Raw genomic sequence first — 26,487 nt, 5'->3', positions numbered from 1 at the left:
TCTATTCTTGACTCTCCTTGATTTTTCATGACCTGAAGCAAGTCAATTAACCTCTGCATGCCTGTTATGTGAGGATAACCGTATTTGTCACACAGCTCCAATACTGTTGTAAGGAAAGACAAGATAATACTTATAATACATTTTCAGGAGCTTCAAAGAAAAAGCAGGATGAGAGCACAAAGTATTCACACAAGTATAACAAAGTCTAATTCATGCTCTTGAGCAATTCTAGGCAAACTAGAAAAAAGACATTCCTCATTATTATCCTGTGCATACTTGGCTCCTCAGTGCATAGGATATATTCACAGGCTTGATAAGCCCACCTCAAGCCGTATTCTACTCCATAAAATCAACAGCATGTCACTATTTGCACAGATGAAATCTACAGAACTATTAGTAGTAGTCAGAACAAGACTTTCTTAAGCAAACCTATTGCTTCGGGAAATGAATGACAGAATCAATTTAGCCATGATGCTATGTCTAAATCTAAAACTACACAGTACAGTGCAAAGAGGAGCAGATTTAGAGTCAAAGGGTCTGAGTTCAGATTCTAATTCTGCTACCTACTACTAAGTCACTTACCTTTTTTCAGCTTCCTACTGAGTAAAATGAAAGGATGCAGCAAGATGGCCTTGAAGAAAACTTCTCCCAACTAAAAATCTGTGATCCTATGACCTCTTATATTTACAATGTGGCATAAAGCAAAAAAAAAAATCCTTTTAGCACTTAGGAACAGGTTTCATAAATATAGGTAAAACATTTCAATGCAGCATTTGGAAACTGTCAAAAAATAATCAGACCACATTAAAGTTACACAAGCCAAATTGCTTTACTCATTGAACAAAGGAAAATAGATTCAGCTTTCTCTAGCACTGACAATTCTTCAATGGCAAGATTTACATTTTTATGGGTTTAAAGGGAAGGGGGAGTAGGCTAAGTAATAGTAAAAAAAAAAGATGTCAAAAATGTTGTAACATGGTAGTAACGGTTACATTCTTAAACTGCTAACTCTATGTTTTACATTCAAAAACCTCTCATCTCACAAGTATCCTTGTGATTTCATAAAAGATGTGTTTCTCATATGGATTTGAATTATCAAGGTAGCTCCAAGATGGAGTGGGTCTTGCTCTTCACAATTACGCTAGTGTTTTGTGTAGCCAACTGAGAAGTCTTTTTAACTAAGAGAGGGAAGAGAAGTTTCTTAGACCTCTGATTATTTTATTATTGTATGATTATTTAAGAATAGCATAGAAAGATTCAGACAAGATCATTTCCCAAATTAAGACAGGAAGAATCCTAAGTAGGACAGGGAATTGGGATCCCTTTGCCAATTGAAGTGTCCCTCCTCCCCATACTACCTTTATTTAATTGCTTTGTATTATTTATGTTTATTCACATTATATGTATGCTGCATATATTTTATATCTGTTTTTCCATTAAATGTAAACTCCTTGAGAGTAGCGATTATTTTATTCTTTGTATTTGTAAGCCCCAGAGCCCAGTACAGCACCTGATACATAGTAAGTAATTAATAAATGCTTGCTAAGGAATTAGCTAATTAATGAGGGGAAAAAGTATATATGGGAAAACTACAGGATTATCAAGAGTAAAATGCAGTCAAAAGGCATTATCTATTCACCATTCTTTTTAAAAATGTAATATATAGCCTTGGCCTGGGTGACAGTGAAGTATGTGGCCAGGCTCTTGCCTTATCTGGGCCTGAGATCTTTGACCTCCCCTGAAGAGCTAGACAGGAAAGTATGGGAGTTGGCACAGCTGATTCAGAGATCTTTCAGTCTGATGTTCCACACAGGTACAGGCATTAGCTCTTCCTCAGCCATCCCAAACTTCAGGGGCCCACAGGGCATGTGGTCCATGGAGGAATGGGGCCTGGCATCCACGTTTGACACAACATTTGAGAGTGTGTGGCCTTCTAAGACTCATATGGCCCTTCTACAACTGAAGCAAATGGACATCCTGAAGCTCCTCGTGAGCCACAATGTGCTTGGGCTGCAATTGCGATCTGGCTTCCCAAGGGACAAACTGGCTGGCTTCCACGGGGACGTGTTCTTGGGAAAATGTGCTGTGTCAGATGCAGTATGTATGTGATGTGGTGGTGGGCAGCACGGGCCATGGCAACAGGAAAGCTGTGCACTGTGGCTGCAGGGGGGAACTGAGGGACACTATCCTGGACTGGGAAAATGCCCTGCCTGACCTAGACCTTAACCTTGCTGATGAAGCCTGCAGAAATGCAAATTTATCCATCACTCTGGGAACATCCCTACAGAACCAACCCAGTAGCCACCTGCCTCTGCTCACTAAAGGCAAAAGAGGCCACTTAGTCATAGTCAAGCTGCAAGCCATCAACCACCGCCACCTGGCTGACAGAGGAGTTCAGGGCTACATCAGTGATGTCATGGCAAAGATCATGAAGCACCTGCTTGGAGATCCCTGAATGGCAGGGGCCCCTTGTGGTGAAATGGGCCCCACCTCTGGCACCTCTCCCTGCAACCAGCCCTGCCTGCAGCACCCAAAGCAGAGCCCCCTGACCAGTTCCACAGACCAGAGCAGGAAGGTGGTAAGTGGGAGCAGCCACCTGACTGCCCCTAGTGGGTAAATGTAGAGTCTATGCCTACCTGAATCAGTTTGAGACAGCATGTGGCCTCAGGCTAGTGTGCTCCCTTCTGAGCCCCAGTCATCCCCACTGTACAAAGTGGACAGTGCACTCACATGATATCTATGAGCCTGTCCAACCCTTAGTCTTAGGGACAGTGTGACCTGGTAGAAGGAACACTTCATTTAAAGGACTCAGATTCAAATCTCATCCCTTGTGACTTTGGAAAAAGTTGTTTCACTCCTTTGGGCCTTATAGTTTCATTATCTGTAAAATGAAGTTGAACTAGCTGATCTTGAGGGATCTTTCCAGTTCTCATAAGCTATTATACTTTCATGGGAATGGGCAAGTCTGGGTGTTGTTGTTTTTTTTTTTATTTTTTAAATAAATTTGATTTCCTTTTTAATAAAAACATGTAATATGTATTTCCAAATTTATGAAAATCCCTAAGAGGCATTCATCATTCAATGACTTGTTCAATGAGCATTTATAAATCACATCAAGTAAAGTCAACAAACATTTAGTGAGCACCTGTTATGTGGCAGAGATTGCACTTACTAAATTCTGGGAATACAACAGAAGGCAAAAACCAGTCCCCATCTACAAGGAGATAATCATCTAATGGAGGAGACAACATGCAAACAACTATTTATAAACAAAACCATACAAGATAAATTAGAGATAATCCCATAGGGAGGGCACTTATATCAATAGGGACGGCTAAAGGCTTCTTGCAGAAGCTAAGTTTTACCTGAGACTTGAAGGAATCCAGAATAAAATGATTATGTGAGAGAGTGTTCTATCAATGATGGATGGCCAGTGAAAACTACAAGGAGTTAGGAAGAGTGCCATGTATGAGGAAGGGCCAGAAGGGCACAGTCATTGGATCTCAGGGGAGTGAGGTGTAAGAAGAATGGGAAAAGGAGGACTCAGTTTGTTAAAGGCATTAACACCAGAGATTTTAGATTTCATCCTGGTGATCATGGTGAGATATTGGAATTTATTAAATAGGAGGATGAAATGAGTCAACCCAAATTTTAGAGACATGATTTTGGCCATGTAGAATGGACTAGTGTGAGAAGAGACTTGAGTCAGGGAGATGGACTCTGTGCAAAGAATCATGCTCAAGGAGAGAGGAAAGTAATTACAACATGAGCCCAACCTTGGGATTTCCATTTTGAGCAAAGTTGTATGCATGCACTTAGATAGTCATTAAATAAGGTTATGTTGATACATCAAGGAATAGCAATTTTTGTCTGGGATTGGGGGAAGGTGGAAGGAATCTCTGATTCACAAAAGGGAAGGCGGGGGAGAAGACTGTGCAAGCAACTATGTCCATCCAAGACATATACAGTGTAAGGGGGAGATAATCCCAAAGTGGAAGCAGGGCAGTCAAGGGTGGGGAGAGGCTATCATAGTCCGTAGCACAATGTCTGGCATGTAGTACACCCTCAATGAATGCTTACTAGCTGACTGAAAAAGAGAAAGACATGTCAAATGCTGCAGAAAATCAGAGATATAAGATATCTGAACTCAGATCAGGGGATCTGGCCCCAAAGAGCTCAAAGGCCACCTTGGAAATAGCCCTGTCCATTGACACGTGAGCTATAATCATCAGACTGCTCGAGAATGAGGGAGGGGGTGGTAAGGAAGAGCAGGCATTAAGTGCAAATCTGCTCTTCCAAGAACTTTGGCAAAGAAAGGAAGGCAAGAGAGGGAGGTAGAATGATTGCTCAGCTAGGACCTAATTATACAATCTAGTGATCAGCTTGTGGTAAAAAATTCCAATTACATTAAATAGTGGAGTAGTTAGTTGTCATTCAGACAGTGGCCCACAGTCATTTTTTTTTTACTGATGCTAAGTCAATAAATGGCTTACCTCAAGATCCACTGACCTCAAAAGTATCCTCTATTGAAGAGAAAATATTCTGAATCCTCTGGGCTGCATTTGTTGACATCATAGAGATGATTTTCAAGACTGGAGAGGAAGAAGGGTCCATTCAGAGCAAGAAAGTAAAAGGATTTCTCTCCTTGACTTGGTACTTGCCTCGTGCAGCCTTAGAAACACTCAACAACTCGGATTTATTTAGCACTTTTAAAGGTTGCAAAGCACACTATCTACATAATCTCACGTAACTTCCACAACAAAACTTTGAAGTACATTTCCTGAATGCCCCATGAGTCCTTTGTACCAAGCTAAATACGTGGCAAGCTGAGCAGTTTAAGGACTAATAAGTTCTAACCAGAGTAAAAACAGTGAAGAATGGATTGTCTTTAATGACCCCCTTGCTCCTTTGTCCATCTGCTGGTCCTTCCTGATATGGTGGAAGCTACAGTTTTCTTCAGTGTGGGAAGCCCCAGTGATGACCAGAACTGGTTCCAAGGCTTCAGATGTCATGTTAGAATAGATAATTAACTTTATTCTGTCCTTTTAGCCCTCACAGTCACTGACTACAGAAAGGTAATCATGGGCTCAGAGAACATAACAGGGAGCTACCTAAGGAATTATCTAGTAACCCCATCTTAGAATTGGAAAACGGAGGTCCAGAAAAGTGCAGCGACCTGACCAAACTCATACATAAGGCAAGTAGTGGACCTAGGATTGAACCCAAGGCCTTGGATTCTAAACCAATAGTATTACACCAAAATGAACAGTACTTTTCAAGGGCCATCCTTATGTTGTTGTTGTTGTTGTTGTTGTTGTTGTTGTTGTTGTTGTTGTTGTTTTTCTCAATCGGAGGTCATAGGTCTGAGTCCAGTACTTACTACAGTGGGAAAATCCATTTGATAACTCATAGTAGGTTGTGCTTCTGTGTAACATAGTATTTATTCTTATCTTTGGAAGGAAATGGATAAATTGGAGATTTCCTGGAGGAGGGAAATTTGGGTTCTGGAGGGCCTTTAGTACATGCCATGTGAGGATCAAGTCAAAAGACTAGAGAGGTTTAATCTGAAGAAGAGAAAATTGCAGGAGATATAATAGCTTTAAGCACGAGAAGGGCCTTCATGTGAAAGGGGAATTTAGGCAAAACAAGAAGAAACAGACAGTGAAGAGTCAGAGTTATGCCTAACAGAAGGAAAAAAATTATCTGACAACAGAGCTAGTGAAAAGTAGATTGACCTGCCTCTGGAGGTAATAAGTTCTCTTCACTCAAGTTCTTCTCACAAAAGTGGATGTTGACTTGCCAGGAATGGTGGAATGGAGATTCTTGGGGCTACTGGTGGGATTATGTGACTGCAAAGGTCCCTTGCAGATCTGAGATTCTATGATCCCATGAGTTAATAATTCCATGACTAGGAGAAACACAAAATGAGCCTGTTCTTCAGAATCAGCTTCAGAAATACCATCTACTGAAGAGCCTTAGACAATAACAGAAAGGATACCATTAATTACAGAATCCATCCAAGAAAAAATTCAAAGGAAAAGAACTTGAAGGTGGGAACAGCAAGAAGACCTCTAGTTTTGATTGCCCTGATGATTATTTCAGATAAATATCTGGACTTTTCAAAGATCTGCATCTAACAAAGCCATTATCTTGTGGGAGGCTTCTTTTTCTCCAACACAGTTAAACTCATTCCAAACCACAAAACAAAAGGTGGGATATCATTTGCATTAGTAAATAAGCCAAAGAAAAAGAAGTACCATAAATCCAAAAGAATGTCACCAAGCCATTTTTAAAGATGGAAATGCAATGGAATAACACCCTGTTAGTGATTACTATTTCATATCCACACTAGGTTGTGCTAAGCACATTATTATGGGCCTTTTCTTATTCTTTTCTTCTACAGAAATTATTTTTTTCAGAATCCAAATTAGTTTCCTTTGTTTTATGTTTCAATTTATCATATTCAAATTTAGCACCATAAGTAAACAAATTAAAAATGAGGATTGAAAATATACATATGTGTATGAGTATATGTTTGTATGTACTCTCAATGATAATCTTAGATGCATTATGTGAGGAGGGAAGGGCAAAAGAAAAAAGAAAAATAGTCATGTCCTTACCAAAATAAAATAAACCTAAAATATGACTCACCATAATTTCCAACTTGCAAATGACCATTCACCCTACATATGCTGGATTAATAATAAAGACTACTAGTTTCATTAAATTAGACAACTATTTCTTAAACATCTGCTATGTAGCACGAACTGTGAATACAGAAATGAAACAGTCCCTGGTCTCAACTCTTTTCCACTTAAAGGAAACAACTAGTAGCTAGGTAAAGAAATGCAAAATAGTTACAAAATGATACAAAGTCATTCTAAGAAGTAAAGCTCAATAATGGGATTTGAGGTGCAGCTAGATGGCGCAGTGGATAAAGCACTGGCCTTGGATTCAGGGGTACCTGAGTTCAAATCCAGCCTCAGACACTTGACACTTAACTAGCTGTGTGACCCTGGGCAAGTCACTTAACCTTCATTGCCCTGCAAAAAAAAAAAAAAAAAAAAAAGCTCAAAGACAATGAGGGAAAGAACTCTTTCTTTAGGAGTTGTCTCTGGATCTGTGCCTACAAGTATGCTAGAGATTCCATGAAATATGGTATATATTCCAGGTATAGAGTACTACCATTACAAAGCCACAGAATTGGAAGATGACATGTCATGTACTGGGAACACCTAGTTAATTTCATAAGTTTTAGTAATTTTGAAGCTAATAAAGCAACGAGTCCAATTTTTTAATAAGCTTATCAAATTTTTGACACCCTATTTGGAGGAAGGTTAAATTAGCTGTTCTCGGGGAGCTGGGTTGCACAGATAGAGCATTGACTCTGGAGTCAGGACTGGAGTTCAAACCCAGCCTCAGACACTTGACACTTACTAGTTATGTGAGCCTGAGCAATTCACTTAACCCCAATTGCCTCAAACATCCAGGGCCATATCCAGTCACCCTTATGTATATCTTGCCACTGGCCCCACATAGCTCCGGAAGAAAGAGTGAGACTGGTGACTTTGAGCAGCCCTCCCTCATTTAAATCCAATTCACTGTAAGTTGTGACATCACCTCCTGGTGTCATAGTCCCCTTCAAGAATGAAGGATTAAGAACAACAGCAACAAATTAGTTGTTCATCAAAATTCATTTCACTCATTTCCTGACTGAACCCTACTTTCTAATGACATTAGGGTGAGACCACTTTTTCATCAATGTTTTTAAGTTAAACTTCTTTTGGAGGGAAAAAAGCATTACAACTCAAACTTTTTTCCCATGCTTTTTGACCCTGTTTTTTTTTTTAATCCTAAAAGCTTAGTTTACCAAAGTGATTCAATAATAACACAAGTGAATAGCTGCCCATAAGAATGAACGATTCTATCTGTATCAATCAGTCAACAGTTTAAAGAAAGTCTGTGAGCCCTTCTAATCACCCAGTGTCATCGGAGCAATGTTCCAGGTTAGGAAATAAATGACCTGGTTTTGCTTCGACATTTATCTTGTAGATAGAGACCATTATCCTGTAATAACATTTTATTTCATTGACAATGGGCCAGATACATCACATGGGTAGAGGAGGATTTAAGATATAGATACTAATACAAACTGTACCATGACTTGACATCACTAACAAGGGGTACGGATAATTTGGTTCATGATTATAATACTATAATATGGCCAAACAAGTAATTTATCTTTCAATTCCATTCCATTGGGGCAGCTAGGTGGTACAGTGGATAGAGCACTGGCCCTAGAGTCAGGAGGACCTGACTCTCAACTCAGACACTTACTAGCTGTATGACTCTAGTCAAGTCACCCAATTTCCTTAAACATCCAAGGCCATCTCCAGTCATCCTGAAATACATCTTCCCAGTGAACCCAGATGGCTATGGAGGAGGGAGGGAGGTTGAGGAATTTGCACAGCCCTCCCTGACTTCAATCCAATTCACTGAAAGTCATGAAATCACGCAGATGTCATGGCTCTCTTCAGGAACAAAGGACAATAATGACAACATCCATTCCATTGCAAAGACATCTATTAAATGCCCACTACTGTGTATTCAAGGCCCTCTCTTTGAGCTTTTTAAAAAGGAATTTGAAAATCATAATATAAAATTGAAAATGTAATTCTGAACAAGGAAGATTGTCTGACTGTTTAGAGGAAAAGGATGTGCCATCTTCCTTTCATTGGAGATATTGAAACAACAGTATGAAACACTACACACTCTGACAGGATAGCGTCAGTTTGTTTTGCCTATTACAAGGTAAAGCCTATGCTAGGGGTAAAGTCTATCCAGAAATAACAATGATCTAAAAACAAAACAAAAGGAATAAGATAAACTTTAAAAGATTAAATATTTTAAATGTCATTTTTAAAATCTCATCTTGTAACTAAAAGTATATTTCTTGATTACCATAAACAGAAATCAGATTTGGATGTGGGTGAGGAAGGGAAGAAGTCACTGAGTGTCATCACCAAACAGTGCCAGGAGTATATACTCCAAAGTTCTTCTGGACCTGGAGTACTTCTTGTTCCTTTCCCCTGGAGCACAGTGAATTGGGTAATGCCTAGTTCACTTTCTCACTGCACTAAAGAAGCTTCTTCATCTTTCAGGTTAATTTATTGTTTTTGTCTTTGATTTTGTGGGGCAATGAGGATTAAGTGACTTGCCCAGGGTCACACAGTTAGTAAGTGTCAAGTGTCTGAGGTTAGATTTGAACTCAGGTCTTCCTGAATCCAGGGCCAGAGTTTTATACACTGTGCTACCTCGTTGCCCCCTTTCAGGTTCATTTTAGAAAAAGGACTATAAAAGAGAAAGAGAAAGGACCTCAATGAACCTTGGTTAGCATACTCAAAGCCTGGGAACCTCATCAGCTTCCATTTCAAACTGACAGAAAGGAATTCTTCCTGTGAAATTCTTTCATTTACTCATTTAATTCTTCATTTCCATCCCTGATAATTTATTAAAATAAAAATGAAAGGGCCACTTGATGTCCACTCCTAATTCTCTTTAATGTAAAATAGAAAGACAACTTTTTAATGCTAATTTAATTTTTCACCTTTTTATTGAAAAGTAGATTCATATAAATATTTGGGGGAACCTAGGTGGTGCATTGGATAAAGCACTGGCCCTGAATTCAGGAGGACCTGAGTTCGAATGCAGACTCAGACACTTTACACTTAGTAGCTGGACAAGTCACTTAACCCTCATTGCCCTGCTCCCCCCCCCAAAAAAAAAAGAAAAGAAAAGTAGATTCATATATAATTATCCCTTCCATGTCAAGGGGGTTAGAGACATCTTACCTCCACACCCCACACCCCACATCCCCAAGATCTGGAAAATTCTTGCAAATGTTTTTGGCCCTCCCTTCATAACAGAGATAAAAATCTGATTTTTTTCTTTTTCTTTTATGGAGTGTTAACAATGCCTTATTGTAAAATTTGCTTAAGTATTTGTTCATAGACTATATTATATAATACTATACATATATTTCATGCATTTTTGAGTTTCTAAATGATTTCTATGTCACCTGCTAGCCTTTGCCTGTCATCTTTGGCTTCGGCAAAACTCCCCAAAATTCCCACTTAATTTTTTATGCCGACCTGCAATATATCAAGACCTTTATAAGGAAAATTGTGTTATGAAAAGGGTAACTGTAATATGAAATCATGTTTCATACCAAAGAAAGGTAGGACAAGGTGTCCATGCACCCTGCTCTGGGCACATGGTTACTTGGAATTTATTATATATTTAAAGCTAAAAGGGACCTCAGAGAACAATTCATCTAAGCTCTTAAAATCACAAATAGAGTGGTTAGCACATAAGATGAAATGTCAGGTTGGGGATATTCTACGTGTCTTTTGTTAGCTGTGAGAGGTAGCTCATTTTATAATGAAGGATACTGAAGCCCAGGATGGTTAAGGAATTAACACTCAAGCACACAGAAAATAAATGAAACAACTAGAATGAATATTCAGGTCTTCTGGCTTCATTCAATTCCTGTGCAATGTGCTGCAATGTCACTGCTAACCAATCCATTCACAGAAACTAGTTTCTCAATAGAATTAAAACCAAGTGACCAAAAAGAAAAGAATTCTTCCAAATAGAATGATAAATCCAAAGAACAACATCAATGAATGTCTTTCCAACTTTCAACCAAGGACTTTAACCATAGCTTTTGCCCACTGGCTTCTTCCTCTGCTCCTGTTTAGGGGAACCAAAGTTTTCTAATATTTCTTTTCAATTCTCCCAAGGCCTGATGGAGCAGTTTGGACATATCCATTTTCTTTGGGGAAACTTGTACTGCCCACTCATCAGCCTTAGCTTCTTCTGACAGCATTTGCCGTAGGCAACAGTGCAGAGGTGATTTCTTTGGAGATTTAAGAGATGAGCTGGAATCTCTGAACATAAAAGTGTGACAAAAGTAGAAAGAGAAAAGAGGGGCGATTTTTGTCTTGAAAGAGAATCATGTGAAATTTGGATTAAAATGCACATTGGTAACACTGGGTAATCACAGAGAAATGGCTCATCTTAGGCAAACTTGGGATCTTTGGGGTCAGATGGCCACCACAAGTTAAGATCTCTATCCAATGAGAAATCTTTGGAAAATAATGCATGGTTTGGGTGGAAATCGCTATATAAGAGTAGGCCAGGGAAATAAAATGTCAAGACTTAAAAACAAAGGTCTCCATCCTCCAGGTTTAAAAAAAAAAAAAAGGAAATGCTTTAAATTTTGAGGATACATCACCTCTCCTGGGCAATCAAAATATTAACAAGCCAGAGGAAGGCCATTGGTTCCTCCCATCAGGCTCATTTCAAAGGAATGATTTACTAGATAGAGACTCAACATGCATTTATTTATTTATTTATTTGTTTGTTTGTTTGTTTATTTATTTATTTATTCATTTATTTATCTATTCATTCATTCATTCATTCATTCGTTTGTTTGTTTATTTATGTTTGGCAAGTCCATGAAGATTAAGTGACTTGCCTAGGGTCACACAGCTAGTAAGTGTCAAGTGTCTGAGACTGGATTTGAACTCAGGTCCTCCTGAGTCCAGAGATGGTGCTTTATCCACTGTACCACCTAGCTACCCCCTCAACATGCATTTATTAAGCACCTATTGTGCACTATGCCCTGTGCAATGTTTTGAGAATACAAAGAAAGGCAAAACCATGGTATCTGCTCCCAAGGGGCTCATGGACTAGAAAACATACAAGAAACTATGTAATACAAGATATATAAACAATTATTCATTCCACCTCATGACTTTGCCCATCAAGGTTTCTATATATTACAGTTTGACATAAGATATTAAATGGGAGGATCATAAGAAATTAAATGGGGGGGGTCAACTACGTGGCACAGTGGATAAATCACTGGCCCTGGATTCAGGAGGACCTGAGTTCAAATCCTTCCTCAGACACTTGCCACTTACTAACTTTGTGACTCTGGGGCAAGTCACTTAACCCTCATTGCCTCATTACCAAAAAAAAGGAAAGAAAAGAAAAGAAAGGGAAAGAAGAGGAAAGGAAAGGAAAGAAAAAGAAAGGAAAGGAAAGAAAAAGAAAGGAAAGGAAAGGAAAGGAAAGGAAAGGAAAGGAAAGGAAAGGAAAGGAAAGGAAAGGAAAGGAAAGGAAAGGAAAGGAAAGGAAAGGAAAGGAAAGGAAAGGAAAGGAAAGGAAAGGAAAGGAAAGGAAAGGAAAGGAAAGGAAAGGAAAGGAAAGGAAAGGAAAGGAAAGGAAAGGAAAGGAAAGGAAAGGAAAGGAAAGGAAAGGAAAGGAAAGGAAAGGAAAGGAAAGGAAAGGAAAGGAAAGGAAAGGAGAAAAGAAAAGAAATTAAATGGGAATCTTTTGGGGCATTTTGCAGAAACTGCAGACTATATGAGAAGGCCAACAGACAATGCAGAAAAAGGTTTAGAAATTCAGAAATGCATTAAATATATGTACAGTATTGTATAATATCAACAGATTTAATCTTCTCATGCCATAATAATTCAAACTTCTTCTCCAGTACAAAAAGGGCTAAAAAATTTTACATAGATTTTCCAAATGGGGTTACCATGCCCCTAACTCCCTCAATTTGGAAGGTATAACTGTACAGTATAAATGAGAGATAACCCCAAAGAAAACATGGTGGCAGTGAAGTTGGTGGAGCATGAAAGACTTCCTACAGAAGCTGGGATTTGTTGAGTCTTGATGGAAGCTGCAGAAACCCAGAATCGGGTGAGAGGTGAGTAAAAAGGAGCAGTCTGTTGATGGAGTATAACATGCCAGTAACAACAAGAGGCACAGTGTTACTGAACCACAGAGTAAAGAGGGAAAGCAAAATATTAAAACCCTGAAAAGGTAGGAAGGAGTTAGGGTGTAAAGGGCTTTAAATGGTAAACAGAGGATTTTCATGCTGTATACCCTAGTTATTAAGGAGTTTTTTTTGAAATTTGAAATTTGTGGGGGGAGGGGTTGATACGGCCAGACATCCACTTAAGGAAAATCACTTTGACATCTGAGTGGAGGATGGATTGGAATAGATGGAAACTTGAGGCAAGGAGACAAACTAGAAATCTACTGCAATAATCCATGTGAGAGGTGATGAGAGCATGTGTCACAGTGACAGCAAGGTGAGTGGAAAGAACAATCTAAACAAGAATAGTCATGAAGAGAGAATACTAAGCTAGACCATGCAGCATGGTGAATGGACAGCTGGCATCAGAGCCAGGAAGACCTAAGTTTCAGTCCTGCTCCTAACATGTGCTCCTATGACCCAGGGCAATTATTCATTTAATCTCTAGTGATCCTTTCAAATCCAAGTCTGCGAGTTTCAGAGAAGATGCCAACTTCCATTAGTAAAAGAAATTTCCTCATCTGAGGATTCCTATATCAAAGAAAACATTTTCCAGAAACTACATCACAAATGCTCATGAAGAGGTTTTTATTGGCTCACACAACCAGGAAATGTCTGATACTGAGAGTCAACTCACATCTTCCGGACTGTAGGGACAGAGTTCTATATGCTCACCCAGAAGCTGCCCCTAGGGACCTTTGGTAGCTTGTGATCTTATTTATTTTTTATTTATTTATTTGATTGTTCGTTTGTTTGTTTGTTTGTTTGTTTGTTTATTGAGACCCAAATTTGACCTTTGTATAAATATAAGATATTACTATTACATCCTAGAGGAAAACACATGTCCAAGGTCACAGTTAATGAATGACATACAATATAATAACACCCAAGGATGATGCTATTCTTATGCCCATTTTACAAGTAAGGAAACTGAGAAACAGAAGAATAATGGATCTGCCCATGGTCACCCGGTTTCTGCACTGAGGCTTTTTCTGATGTTTTAGTCTCGTCTTCTGACTCATTCACTAGGATTCTCACCAAGCTGTCATGATTATTTCAGGGGCCAGGATAAATACAAACAAATAAACAGTAAGTGTTAGAATAGTTGACATAAATATAACATAGTCATTAAGCAGAACACTTTATGATTTAAAAAGCAGAGCAGATTGATATATAAAATGTTTACATCCACAAATAGCCATAGGAGTATATCTTTTTTTTTTCCATTTCTACTACCAAATCCATATGCTTCATTACTAATAATTCCCTTTGCTGAATCCAATCATAGATCTGTTCCCTGCCAAATTATCACACTTCAAATGGATGCGCTGGTATATTCACGGAATATTTTCCAAGCTATCATCCATTTCCCATTAGCTACTAAATCAAGGTCTAATGCTTAGACATTCATCCTTCTAATCTTCCTTATTTGTTCCATTCCTGTGGACTTTCTATTTCATTATACATTGAAGGATTCATCTCTCTCAGTAGCATTCACATTGTGTGCTACCAGAGTGTGTAGAGAGGCAGGGATGTGTGTAGAGAGGCAAAGGGAAGAAAAGGTATTTTAATTTGTGTTCCAGTTAAATGTGAGCTACCAAGCAACCTTTTATGCTCTCTCAGACTCCCATTCATTTTCAGTGAATGAAGAATGGAAAAATAGGGACTAAATTTGTCTTCCAAGGGAACCTTTTTTTCCCATTTTTGTTGTTTGAGTCAAGTAATAAGTTAAGAACTCCATCTTTACACAGTATTATTTTCTGTTATTTAACTCTACATTTAAAAATGTTTCACTTCCTGAAATCATTTAGTGCTATTTTTAAATAGCTAAAACAAAAACTCAGAGTAGAATGGAAGAAAAAAATTCAAGAGGGCAAATTAGGTAGAAATTCATGGTCTCTTGGAAAAAAAAAACTAATTTCTATATTTTTCATGAGAGTGAGAGATTTATTGTAAGCATTTCTCCAGGTTGGAGGACTATAGAGGAAAGACAACAAACTATCTCAGTACAAAAGGACAATGACAGCTATGATAAATGGACTAAGAGCAACAGCAAATGGGAGGAAAAACTAAACAAATTCAGACTTGGTGCCTTCTGGCTATAGAAAAAGATGTGAACTTGATCCAACCATTGCTAGGATCAATGAAAATATCCAACAATTTGCTTCAAATTAAAACATTTTTTTCTATTGACTGTGTGCAAGGAAAAGCTATATATGCAATTGTTAAAATTTGTGTTTTCAAGAGAAGTGCTTCACTATTGAGACAGAACTTTGGGGGATTAAGATAGACAGAAAGCACGGGTGAGAAAAATATAGGCCGCAGGAGATGGCTCTGCATATCTCCTAAACCATGAAGACTGGGGTGGATTGTGGAGAAGACAGGATTAAATGAGGGGGAAAAAAAGGTCAAAGTGTCAATAGAATCACCCAGACAGGTAGTTCATTTTCTTTTTTTAATGGCAAATTATCACTTAGGGAAACTGGATGTTTTTTTCATTGGAATGGGGAATGACTTGTGCCTTGGGTTTTGAAAAAATTAAGGAAAGAGAAAAAGGGAGTACCTGTGGTCTGCCATCCCTGAATGTCATGACTTGTGGCTGGGTCTCCTTAATAGAGGTAACTCAATCTGGGGAAAAGGTACATGGGGAGGAAGTTTAAAAGTAAGTAAAAAAAAATACTTCTTAATCTCTAAAATTATCTTCCTTTTTCTTCCAGAGTTTGTGGCCTGAATAATCTATAATTGAAACAAAATGAATAATGCCTCATGTTGAGAATACATCATAAGTCTGATGAAAGGCCTATTCAAATGATCCATCATTTACATGTGTATATATATATATATATATATATGTGTGTGTGTGTGTGTGTGTGTGTGTATGTATATATGTATATGTGTATATGTATGTGTGTATATGTATATGTATATATTCATGTGTATACATATACATATATATTCCAAAATTTATAAATAAATGTACTTTAGATAAATCTAGATATAGAGAAATGTCTATACATAAAGATTGTGGCAAGTAAAACTACATGTGATCACCTTATTTCTGTACCAAGTGTAGGGAAAACTAGCTGGGGTTTCTAATATATTTGTAACATAAATTAGAAGTCACTGCACCCATTTGGGGGCATTAAGCCTTTATTAAAGCATATTAAACATTAGTAAAGAGAGCACACATGGCTCTTAAAGATAAGAAAGCCTAGCTAGGAGAGAGAAGAGAGAAAATGTGGAACCCTAGAGGGCTGGGTCTACTCTCACCCAGTACCCATGCCAAAGAGAGTAAGTGTCTGTCTGCGCAAGCTTGTTGAGGGCAGGAGCAGAACCCATCCATATACATTGTTCAAAGATAATTGGCTAGCATCACTAAAATCTATTGGTTCACTGGATTTGAGGGTGGTTCAGTGCCATCTTGCTCTGAGGTCAGAGTCCAGAGAACAGATACTCTGGCGGGAACAAGGTTTTCACATCTGTGTGGTTTTGAATGAGGTAACTTCCCAACTCTGGGCTGACCTTAAGAAAGGTCAGGCTAGGCTTTTTCAGCAACCCCTATCACAAATAATTTTCTCACAAGATATATATGAATGTGAACATGTCTATATAAATGCATGTGCACTTTTATGCACATATATGCATGTATATATCTGTATACTCATGCATGTATATGAAGCTTTCATATTATACATACACAAACACATATAGGTATAGAATTAATTAATATGGTATGATATGTGCATAGTGTGAGATATTATATTGTAATTCATGTTGATTTGATTATTAATATAGTATATACCACACCAGAAAAAATAATAGAATGGAATAGAATAGAATAGAATGTCATTTAATGTAATTTGTATATTTATATAGTAGTAGAAGACTACACTGGCTCCCCTTCGCCCCTTCCTTAATTCTCTTACAACCCAGAAATATGTAGATAATTCCTAAGTCAACTGAAAAACATCCAGTTGCCATCTATGGTATTTCACCATTTTTAATATGTATGAGTGACATGATTGAACAGTTCACACATATATACCTATAAATACCAAGGATAGCACAGAGAGAGACAATGAACTGAGTTCAGCATTGCAAGAGAATAGAGGAGGGTAGGGTGGATTGCCTTTGGGAAACTGTGTGCAGTAATTGCAAACATCTCAATCCATTCTCTGATACAACACTGTCATCTTGATAGCAATATTTTTCTAGTGATGCTCGGTAGCTATTCACACTAGTTTCTCAAGAAATGAACATAGTAGATAACCAAATGGCAATGCAGAGAGGCATGGTGGGTATAAGGTATTATCAATGAAAACAGGAAAAACAGCAGTATACAAGGAAAGAAGTAATGGAGAAAGATGGTGGGCTAGTTACATCACAAGACAGAGAAATAACAAATAAAGAGCCTGAGTGCCATGCTAATAACCAAAATCTAGGTGAAGACTCCCATTCTTTTAGATAACAGAGGGTTGTGTGACGACAGAGATGAAAACTATACAATATAAGAAAATTTGAACAAGTACCAGTTCTAAAGAAATCTTATATCCTTTGAAGTGCAAATTAGTAGGCACTGAAAATAACTGATAATTGATTAGTTGATAAGACAATGAATTGTTTTGGGTGCTTCTCTTGCCCTTAACAACAGTTGTCTCTTTAAAGTTTTATTTAAATATTATGCAATAAGACACTTGCTTATTTAGATGGGAAATGGGACAGAGTTAGTAATTCAAAAAGGCTATTTTTAGGGAGCACCATCTATAGAAATACTGGAGGGGGGGATAATTTAAAACAGAAGCTGTGTTGTTTTACATATTGATATTTGAGCACCAAACAGCATCTTACACAGTAGGTCCTTTATAAAGTTAGTTGAATATACCTTCAAATACCTCACTCCTTCTAAATGCTATCCATCTTACCTCTTCTGCACAGAGTATGAATGTTACCTGAGCCTCCTTTGGTCCCTGCTCTTCATCTCCAGGAGACTGATATTTCTTAAAGAGCAGCTTCTGTTTCCTTCCTAATGCATCATATAACATTGACCTAGACCTCTATGGTATGAGATTATCTTATAGACACAAAATCACCTTATAATGAGGTCTCTTGGGCATTTCAATACATAAGTTTCTTTAGGGAAAGTTGAAAACAGGCCAATCTCATTACCAGTTTCTACTCAGGAGAGAATCATGTTAGAGAATAAGATCCCCATGTCTTCCAAGAATTTAACTTTTCCTTCTTAAAATTACAGTCACTTTCTTTGTCTGGATGCTAGTTATCTGTCACCTAGACTGTTTCAATGTCATCTTTAAACTTGTTCTTTTGCAGGCTTTCTCTCCTTTAAAAGTTTTCACCAATGGAAGAAATCATCTCTCAGACTTTCCCGTGGTATTGCATCCTTTTCTTTACATTAATTTCCGAATCCAAAATGAGATCTTCCAAATCCCATATTAATTGACTCAGTCTCAAACTCTACCAACAAAAAGCAGACATGTTTCTTATTCCTCTCCTACACGTGGCTTCAATTTTACAATGACTAGTTTATTAATCTTTCCCTTGTTGATCTCCATGTTGTTTTTACTGTTTCTCAGATTTTCAAGCCAGATACCAGACAATACTCTCAAAGAAGTCCTCTAAGTCCGAGGCAAGGGAAAATTCAAGTTTAGGGAAAGAAAGCCTGGAAAAGATAATCATAAAAAACATTTATAGATGGCTATAAGCATTGTCTATTTGATGCTCCAGGATGGGAAAGCTGTATGGTTTAGGAAGTTCCTAAATAAATTACTCCTATAAATGATTAATCCTCAGGGGTTGCCTTCTAAATCTTAGGTCACAGCCAGGCATTGGGTTTTAAAAGGAGAGGGGGAAGACAGAAGAAGGGGATTCAATTTCTATTGTTAGGTACATTTATTCCCTTTGAGACTTAGTTCGATCTCTCTCACATTTATCGTAGATGCATATATTTCAAATAAATCCCAGAATTTTAGAATTGGGAGGAATCTAAGAAATCACCTACCCAAGGGACAGCTAGGTGGCTCAGTGAATAAAGCACTTCATTGACCCACAAAAAAAGTATAGATTCCATGACAGATATTACTAGTTTGGCTACATTGCTACCCAATTTTAGGGGCAGCTAGGTGGCACAGTGGATAAAGCACTGGCCCTGGATTCAGGAGGACCTGAGTTCAAATCCGGCCTCAGGCATTTGACACTTACTAGCTGAGTGACCCTGGGCAAGTCACTTAACCCTCATTGCCCCATAAAAAAGAAAGAAATCACCTACCCAACCTACAACCCAAAAGGAATTTCCAAAAGGAAAAAGAAACCAGGAGGACTTATAAAATGCATACCAGAATTATCCAGCCCTGGACTGCATGTGCTTGGCACCAGGCTAAGTTTTTTCTGTTCACAGCCCATTATGATCTGGCCTCAAACACTCACTGCATTGATGTGTGTGTGTGTGTGTGTGTGTGTGTGTGTGTGTATATATATGGTATATAAGATAAGAGTAAATGATGCTTTCACGAGTCCCAGAGCATCAGTCTTACATCGCACTCAGAACACCTCATAGCATGATGAGCAACCTAAATTTCCCCCAAAATGGCAACTACTGTCAAGTATCACCTGATTCTGAATGTCCTAAAGGAAGACCAGGTTCCCCAAACTAAGATCACTGTTGTTGAGGTTGGTGCAGCTGGCATGTCATGGGACATCAGTATTTTAAGGAAGGAATTGGCTGTTGAACTTGCCCTAGTTGATGTCATAGAGGACAAACTAAGCTGGTTGTCATTACTGTTGGGACACGTCAACAGGAGGGAGAAAGTCATCTTAATTTGGTCCAACACAATGTGAATATCTTTAAATTTATCATTCCCAATATTGTTAAATACAGCCCTAATTGCAAGCTGCTTATTGTTTCCAATACAGTGGATATTTTGATATATGTGGCCTGGAAGCTAAGTGGCTTTCCTAAAACCATGTTATTGGAAGTGGTTGCAATCTGGATTCTTCCTATTTCTGTTACCTAATGGGGGAGAGACTTGGTGTCCATTCTTCAAGTTGTCATGGATGGGTCCTTGGGGAACATGGAGACTCAAGTGTTCCTATATGGAATGGTGTGAATGTTTCTGGTGTGTCTCTGAAGAATATTTATCCTGCTTTTGGAACGATGCTGATTCAGAGAATTGGAAAGAAATTCATAATCAGGTGGCTAAAAGTGCTTATGAGGTAATCAAGCTGAAGGGCTATACTTCCTGGGCCATTGGATTGTCTGTGGCAGATCTGACAGAAAGCATTATGAAGAATCTTAGGAGAGTGCATCCAATTTGCACCATGATTAAGGTCCTATATGGCATTAATGAAGACATCTTCCTTAGTGTCCCCTTTGTCTTGGGGCAGAATGGCATTTCATATGTGGTGAAGGTAACCCTGAATCCAGGCGAGGAGTCCCATTTAAAGAAGAGTGCAGATACTCTTTTGGGAATCCAGATGGAGCTGCAATTTTAAAGTCTTTTAATGTGCCGCCACTTTACTGTCTAGAGAACATGACAGTGGTTAAGGGATTAGGTATGATATTCTTTTCATGTAGGTCAGATCTTCCCTCTGATTACTGACACCAGAAATATAAAACCTATGAATGCATTCTTCCTAAACATAGAAATGGTGGAATACTACAGTGTGGCTATTTGTTAAACCCTGTTTGCCTAGTGATGCTGGATATGACTTGTACAGTCTCAAAGTAGTTGCTGTTAAGCAGAGCCAGCACTGGGTTATAATCAGAGCAATACAGTATTAATGGTGTTATTAAAGCTATAGCCAAAGTTTAGAACAAGTGAAATCAATGCAAAAATCTAATCTGAACCTTAGGTAATTTCACTAGTAGAAAGGAATCTCAAAGATGGTGCTGGTTAAAATGCTGATTGACCATTAAAGGGTAACATTAAAGCATCAGTTACTCTTATAAAAAAAATTAGCAGTTATTTGCTGTTTATTCAGTATTAGGCTTAGTATGACATTTGAGGAATTGGTTGCATCTTTGTACATAGATTTTTTTAATATAACATAAAAATTTACAACTACATATATATATACACACATAGATTTATACATATATGTGTGTATATATATACATATGCATATACATACATATATATACATATATGTATATACACACACACACATATGTAGACAAAATCAGGTCCTCTGATAAAGGTGGTACATGGAGCCATGCTGGAGAACACAAAGGTAATCAATGCATCAACAAAGTGTTACTACTGTATGGTGTTTCATGTCCAGGAATGTAGTCTTCTGGACCTACTAGAACCTATAGCACCTACAAGGAAGGAAGTTATATACCTGGGGGGTGGTGTTGGGGGCCTCTCCTTGAGAGATTCTATCACATCTCTGCATCTTGGTCAGACACAAACCCAAGGCCACAAAAGACCCTTTGGGTCAAGACAGATTCTTTTCTCTAGATAAGTTTAAGGACTTTACTGATGAGATTTGTTCACCATGGACCAGTTCTAGGTGGGAACTGTTCTGCTGCCATAAGTCTGGAGGGGCAGGGGATATCTCTACATTTTTCCCTAATGTCATCGTTATTTGAGTCACATATCCCCCAGCTACATTTTAATATAACCCACCTCCAAATTATGTCAGTCAATTACATTTGAATGATGTTAACCAATTAGATTTGATTGTTTTGTGATTGACTTCCTACAGTGGGAAAGGTATATGAACCAGATCAGATAACAAGGAAGGGGTCTTTGGTCTGAGAGAGATGGCCACAGACTTCATTTTATTAATAATCTGCCAGCCATATTAATAAGATGATTAAATTAACTCTCATGTTTTTTATCTCTCATATTTTTGATCAAAACATTTTCATTTTTAGTGATCTTCCCTTCCCTCAAATTACACCCCTATCTTGTGTCATACTCCTAAAAGACTTTGCTCTTATCAAAATTTTAAGTTGGAATGAATTACATGCTAAAGTTTTATTTGCTTCTCAGATGACAATTCTAGCAGACTAAAATTCTCTTGCCCTCAACTTAAAGAAATACATTTCTAATGGTATAATATCAAATCCCAGGAGAGGAAATGGAGGTTGGGGGAAGAGAGAGGAGGTTGAAAATTTCTTGACAACTTTCAAATCATACCTCTAGACAGTTCTCCACTTTCCCTGCTTATGAAATTGACCCTGCTAGTAACCTATGGGAGAATAATTGATTTGTACTTCTAATAAATCTGCTAGTCTTAAATTGAAGGTCACACAATCTTTCCTTCCTGAATTATTTACACATTTATTCTTTCTGCGGTTATGCTTCATTTGACTTTCAGTATTTTTTTTTCATTTTCCCAAGTTTTATTAAAATACTGTGACGCCACAGGGAGACACCAAGGAGATAAGTGTCTCCTCATTATAACGTTCAATTTTTTTTTTTCAAAATGACATTTTTAACCAGAGCTCTACCTCCAAATGTTCTTTGTTTTTTTGACCAAAGAAAATTCACTACATATACATAGATAAGAATTATTTATTGGAAAAATATTGAAACACAATGTGTACCCATCAATTTATAGAACTATAAAAAATTGTAATATATGAATAAATTGGATTATTATTTTACCATAAGAAATGAGGAATTCAGCAAAGCTCTGAATCCATACAGAATAAAGTATAACCAAGAGAAAAAAGTTCACAATTATATAAAAGAAAGCAATATTACAAGACAACAAAATTCAGTTTAATGCAATAACCAATCTTAAATCCAAGGAATTGTGGGAAAATAGAAATATTTCCTACCAGAAAAGAGGTGGTAGACCATGGTAGTAGAATGATTCATAAATAAAGAATTTTTGAAAGAAGTATTACTTAGGTTATCTATGTCTTCTCAACTATCCATAGCTATAATACAAATGATGCTTACAAATAAAATTGTGTCATAGAAGGAAGATCTATCTCATAATTTTCAGGGGCAACAAAAAAACAAATTAAGTTACAGCTCAAGGAAGATTTTAGGAAGCCAATTTACATGTTTATTTGTCACGTTCCATAATGAACAGTGTTCCAGGTTTGGCATTCATTGCCTACTCAAAAAATTCAAATTGTACCAGTGGCTCCAAAAGCCAACCCAAGAGATAAGGAAAAGAAAATTCTGCGCCCTGTTCCAGAGCCCTATTTTTCTTGTTGTTGTATTTTGTTTTGTTTCTCACAAGGATTTAATGGATTTGCTTCCATGAACTAATCTCTTCTTTGGCATTCAGCTTTTCATGACTTGCAGGTCTATATCTGAGTTTAGTTTGGACTGAAGCAAATACAACACACATTTTTTTTTCTGAATTTTTTCATGCTAACTACTTCCAAAACATTATACCTGACTAAAAATGTCAACAAGAAGGATTTCATAATAAGATTGGTTTTTTTGTGAAGTCACCAAAGAAAACTCTACATATCCATGTATATTTCATATATGTATGTGTTATATTAATATAGATTTTTAAACTGCTAACTTTAGACAAGTTTATGAAAAAAAATCCATTATCACAATCTTTTGCAAAAGTAAGTAAAAGGCAAAGTAGGCTAATGTTGACTACTTTTTTATTTGTTCATTTGTTTTTTTGCGAGGTAATGAGGTTTAAGTGACTTGCCCAGGGTCACACAGCTACTAAGTGTCAAGTGTCTGAGGCTTGATTTGCACTCAGATCCTCCTGAATCCAGGGCACCACCTAGCTGCCCAATGCTGACTACTTTTAGAAATGAATTCTTTTATTTTTACTTATTGTTCCTTTGTTTTTGCTAAATAGAAGCATGGAATAGTGAAGAACAGAGACAGGAGAGACCTGAGTTTGAATGTTTTCTCTGATTCTATAGGACTACGGTTAAATTCTTTTACCTCTATGAGCATCTATTCTCTCATTTATAAGATGAATGCCTACCTCGTCAAATTGAGGAGGTCAAATAAGATCAAATATACTAAATTTCTCTTTTTTTTTTTTTTTTAGTGAGGCAATTGGGGTTAAGTGACTTGCCCAGGGTCACACAGCTAGTAAGTGTTATGTGCCTGAGGCTGGATTTGAACTCAGATCCTCCTGAATCCAGGGCCAGTGCTCTATCCACTGTGCCACTGCCCCAAATATGCTAAATTTCTTACAAATACTGTTGTGCTACAAAAATGTTAGCTAATACTATATCTACTTATAACTTCAAGGATCAAATACAGAGTCCTCACCCTAGCACTGAAGGTTCTCCAGAATCCTTCACATGACTCTGCTTTTTCATATTACTCTACATTCCATGTTGCAGTCATTTCATCCTAGTAACTCTTGCCAAAACTCCACATTTTATCTCCTGTCTCCATGTCTTTATATAAGCTGCCCCCATGCCTAGAATGCACTTGCTCACTACCTCCTCCTTTTACTTTCCTTCAATACTTTGGGATGAGTCATTTCCTTATAGACCATCTTTCTTGATTTGTCCACAATCCTTAGTACTGCTTCCTCCTAAAATTATTTTGTCCATACTTGTCTGTCTACATGTTACATCAACACAATATAATGAGAGCTTCTTGAAAGCAAAAACTGTTTCACTTTGCCATTTTATCCTTAACACAGTGACTTGCCTATAATAGGTATTTACAGAAGGTTCACTGAGTTTGTTCAATTGAATTGATGTCTTGAGTAAGTGATTTCTTGCTATCATAGCTATATCTGCTCACTTAACTGGGTTAAAAAAAAAAAACATTTCATTCTCATTAGTATCAAAAGGCTTGATGGGAAGACTGATACATGCTTTAATTGTAATTCCTGCTCAAATGTCCAAGATGTCATTTAGTTGTTTTATTTCACTGGGGTGTAAGTACATTGGGAGAGATTTGAGGAACAGATTAAACATTTAGTCATTCGTCCAAATATGTTGTTGTTCATTGTTGTGGTTGTTGTTCATTTATTAATGTTTGCTTGTTGTTCAGCAAATGTAAAGACCTGTGATTTCCTTAATCCTGTTACCTACACTTTGTGCAAAGGTTCTCCACACATGAAGATCAACAATTTTCTATAATTTATAGAGACATACCTAGGTACTTTGGGGCACTGAGAGGCTGTCAGTTTCCTAGATTTAAATATCCAATATGTGTCAGAGATGACACTTGAAACTGAGTCAACTGACTTTGAGGGCAGCTTTCTACACACTGTGCAACAGTGACTTTCAATGGTCCAAGAGGCAGCATGGTGTAATGGACAGAGAGCCAACTTCCAAGCCAAAACAAACAAACAAACAAAATCATAGAGTTAAATTCTATCAGGGAACTCAGTACTCTAGAAAGCTCTTTAGGACTGTAAGTCTCAAAGTAAATGCTGATATTCACTGGTAGAGAATTTCCCCAATTGGGAATTCTTTATATCAATGAAATTGTTGGTCTGTATCATATCGCCATCCCAAATTTGCCAGCTAATAGCTAACTATATGGGGCTGAATTATCCTGACATTTGCATTATTCTCCCTGCTCATGCATCCTACCCATAAATCGATAATATGTCAAACATGGAAATATATTTTAGGAGAATATAATTGGTCAAACTATTTGGTTTAACCTAAAACATAGCTGAAAAAACAGTGATGGGATAAAATAAAAATGTATACTAAACACAATGAAAAACGATAAAACATCCTATAAGTGCCAGCTATTGTTATTTTAAATTTTTTTCTTCTAATGTTTTTTAATTGTAATTCAGGAGGAATGACCTTGAGCCTATTTGTTATCCTGTTATTTTCTACTGAATCTTCTATGGACCATTGCAACATGAATAAGTTAACAATTTTCTATACTTGAATAAATTATACAGATGCAAAGTGATCTTATCTAGGTTCTTGAAAAATATCATTGAAACCCTACCAGTAATAGACAAAATAAAAGAGATAATAAGGACTTCTTCCAATATCTGCTGGTTCTGATTTCTTCTCTTAGATCCCTATGTTTTGAAAGTTTTTAATTGTATGTAATTTGGATATTATAAGTGTTCTATATGGTGATATAAATTTAAAATATTCTTCAAATTTTACAGAGCAATATTATATCTGGGAAATTATGAGCAACAATTTGGTCTCTGATAAAGATTCAGTTCAAGTGTAGTTTATTCAATTGATTTTCAAGTTTATTCCAGGGCAAGAGGACTGTATTGTATCATCAGCATCATTAGAATCATGCACCGTTTTATCATCCTCATCATCTTCATTGTTGTCATCAACACCATTAGATCTTGTCCTAGTTGATCTTGCTCCTGAAGCAATTTTACTTACCAAATCATTGCCTCCACTATTTATGATGGATCATATAGCTATGGAATGTAACTACATTTCATCTCTCCAAGGCACTTGTCCTGAAATAGGACATTAATGCCTTTTCCCCCCCTCAGTTTAATACACTTAAAAAATGTAGTGTTGGAGACAACCAAGAGCAAAAATTTCCACAAAAGGATGTTCCTCCAACATGCATCCTTTGTGGAAATAGTAATGGTGTTAGACAAAAGCTATTATGTAAGGGAACTGTACAAGCTAGAATAATGCACACAACCCACCTACTGAGCGATGAATAAAA

The 26,487-nt window shown here is 37.3% G+C and overlaps 2 pseudogenes; both read left to right on the top strand.

The window, feature by feature from the left end:
• Positions 1-1,743: 1,743 nt before the first annotated feature.
• LOC122747090 lies at positions 1,744-2,610 on the top strand (annotated as a pseudogene).
• Positions 2,611-19,492: 16,882 nt separating this feature from the next.
• LOC122747089 lies at positions 19,493-20,398 on the top strand (annotated as a pseudogene).
• The last annotated feature ends 6,089 nt before the right edge of the window (positions 20,399-26,487 follow it).

The sequence above is a fragment of the Dromiciops gliroides genome, chromosome 3, assembly GCF_019393635.1.
Source record: "Dromiciops gliroides isolate mDroGli1 chromosome 3, mDroGli1.pri, whole genome shotgun sequence".
Taxonomy (NCBI): Eukaryota; Metazoa; Chordata; class Mammalia; order Microbiotheria; family Microbiotheriidae; genus Dromiciops; species Dromiciops gliroides.
This window is presented reverse-complemented; position numbering and strand designations above follow the sequence as displayed.